This window comes from Phoxinus phoxinus (genome assembly GCF_949152265.1).
Source record: "Phoxinus phoxinus genome assembly, chromosome: 6".
NCBI classification, from domain to species: domain Eukaryota; kingdom Metazoa; phylum Chordata; class Actinopteri; order Cypriniformes; family Leuciscidae; genus Phoxinus; species Phoxinus phoxinus.
The window spans coordinates 6681650-6684971 of NC_136881.1; positions in this window are offsets into that span (position 1 = coordinate 6681650).

Consider the following 3322-nt stretch of genomic DNA (forward strand, 5'->3'; position numbering starts at 1 on the left):
CAAAAATGGCAATATATGAAATCCTTGTCCTTGTGGGGACATTTTTGGTCCCCATTAAGAAAACAGCTTATAAATCGTGAACCTAAAAGTGATGTTTTTTTAAGATGTAAAAATGCAGAAAATTATCTGTGATGGGTAGGTTTAGGGTTAGGGGATAGAATGTACAGTTAGTACAGTATAAAAACCATTATGTCTATGCAAAGTCCCCATAAAATGTGAAAACACAGTGTTATATTTCTTAAAAATGTTAAGTAACATGCCCATAAATACCACATATTTTCCAAATGCCCAATATAATGCCGATCATTCCCACTGCTAATGTTCACAAGCTCATCTGGAGTTTAATTGAAATACATGAGGGGCCGAGCGGACGCATTCAAAGCAACTGGGGCCGGTGACACTAGATGAATTGGCAAAATGGCATTTGATTAATACGATACTTGACCCCCAGTAATTATGTCCTTTACAATAGACTGGTGACACCTATTAACCACAGTAATCACTTTTGCTGGTGCGGTGTTTCAGAGGAGCTCGACATATGGCCACCTTATTGAAATAGATGCTCTGAATGGAAGAGAAGGGAGGCAAGGGTCCTCACATTAATGTCTTCTCATTCATGAAGTCCCAAAGGAGAAATATCTGACAATATGTACAATTATTTAGCATTCTGTGAGCTTCATGGGAAACTGGAGAGCTTTTTTTCCACTGCGGACTATTTGTAGAGCTGATGACATTCCCTTTGCACCGATTTTAAAAGACAGGAAATGACATCGCTAACCTTGGGACTCACTTGAAAGGAATTCGTGTCTTTGAGACTGCGAGGCAAGAGTTGAGGGATAGTTTGAGGACAAGAAAGAAAGAAAAAGAAATGGAACAAATAACAAACCATAGCCCAAACATATTTGCTTGGAATGTCAAGACAGTGCTGAATTTGAATCATCCATAGTTTGATGTTTTATTAACTCAGTATGGTCTGAATTTATTTTGCATGGCTTTACAAATGCATTGGCGTTCTTTATCTTCCCTTCTCTACTGCTTAACATCAAACAACACCGAAATATCGGAAATAAATAAATGGAACAGTCCCATCCATACCTGCTGAATCCTTTAGCACCCAAGTTCAACTCCAGGTGTCCGTTCGGTCCTGCCGGACACTTTGAGAGACTTGGGAGTGGTCGTCATGGCCAATCTCTGGTCATTCATTTGCAGGTAATGATTTTGGAACAGGGCTGCTAATAGGGCATTATGGGAGTCCCTGGTTCCCCTGACAGCTGATTAATGTCCACTGTGATGACATCAGCTCTGAGAGAAACTAGATAAAAGAACACTTGTATTGGACCGAGCAGGATGATGAACGAGCGACCATGCTAGCGACTCATCTCATTACGAACTACAGACTGCTGGCCATTTAGCTAATGTAGCGAGTCATTGTGTGCCCAGGGACCCCGGGCCGCAGGTTTGGAAATTAATGACACGGCAAACGTGCGATATGGAGTTTGACCCTGCATAATACGCAAGCATATAGGATTAACCTTGCCTTGTCAGACGCCACTATTGTTATCCCGAATGCGGCGGCGGAGTACACAACCAGGGGAAAAGAGATATTTATACCAATACCTATACCTGGATTTAAGATTCATTTCATGGGCCGCGGCTAAGCTGCGGAGAAGGATTAAACAGATAGTCTTTTCTTTGAGAGGTAGTGAAAATAAACCTCTCATTGAATAGGGGAGAAAGTGAAAGACATCAGGCGGCGTAGACTCTTTATTTTCGCCTTTACTCTATTACAGATATAGCTTGCTAAAGCTAATCTGAAAGCATAGACATGGGGAAAAAATGGTCAGCATTATGGAATGAGACCAATATATGAAGAAAATGTTTACATGGTGTTAGCAGAAATATATCCACAATCAATGGCAAGCTGAACTTTTTTACACTTATATTATGTTATTGATCAATTTTACACTGGTTGTGAGTTGGAAATACTGGTTAACCCATATGATTTTTTCTTGATATGTGGTGGGTTTTTCTCATTGAACAAGAACATGTAAAGTTTCATCACTCTGATGTGTTGTGGAATGTGCATACCAAATTTCTATTATGATTATGATGTTGGTGCATAAATTTGTCCCACTAATTTCATGGTTAAACGCAGCTACACAGAATAATAAAATATATATATATATATATATATATATATATTTATTTCCTCAAGTCAGTTGTTCCTCAGTCGTCTACCCTTTATAGGTGTTTACATTTATGCATTTGTCAGATGCTTTATTCTGAAGAAATGTTCACTTGATGGCGTAGCTGGGAATCGAACACACAATCTTTGTGTTGCTTGAGCCATGCTGCTTGAGCTTCAAGAAAGCTCACAGAATATATATTTTTTTATTTTTTTTATATACCTAACAATGGTGTTTATAAATATAGGTTGTAGAGGAAAATGCTTAAAAATAGTTGTTCAATACAGTTAAAAAAAAAAAATCATATGTGACCCTGGACCACAAAACCAGTCACAAGTCGCACGGATATATTTGTGGCAATAGCCAACAATACGTTGAATGAGCATATCGATTTTTCTTTTATGGCAAAAATCATTAGGATAATAAGTAATAAGTAATAATAAGTAAAGATCAAGTTCCATGAAGATATTTTTTTCTAAATTTCCTGCTTAAAAAAACAAAACAAAAAACAATTGTATGCAACAATATCGCGAACAAAAAAGGCGATTTTCTCAATATGTAGATTTTTGGGCACCCTCAGATTCCAGATTTTCAAATAGTTGTATCTCGGCCAAAAATTATATCCTATCAAACCACATATATCAATGGAAAGTTTATTTATTCAGCTTTCAGAGGGTGTATAAATCTCAATTTCAAAAAATGTAACCTTGTGACTGATTTTGTGGTCCAGGGTCACATATGCGCTCTTTTTTTTTTTTGGTAATGTGTGAGAACTACTCATGTTAAAGGTTTACTGTTTTGAACATGTTTTTTTTTTTCATGATATGATTTTTTTCTGAGAATTACATTGAATCCAGTTTTGAACCAAAACATAACCATAACCATTTTTACCTAATACATTAAATGACAGCCAAAGCACAAATTAAGCTTAGATGCTTAAATTTTCCTATCATATTTCCAAACAAATTATGATTCTCATTACCATTTACCAATCATAACCATTGTTCAAAACAAGTATTCTTGCCACTCAAGTGGTTTACGGAACTAGCAATGCCAAGGTCATGGGTTCAATTCCCAGAGATCACGTCGACCTAATGAATAAATGTAATTGAGAGAAATCTGCCACAGATGATGCA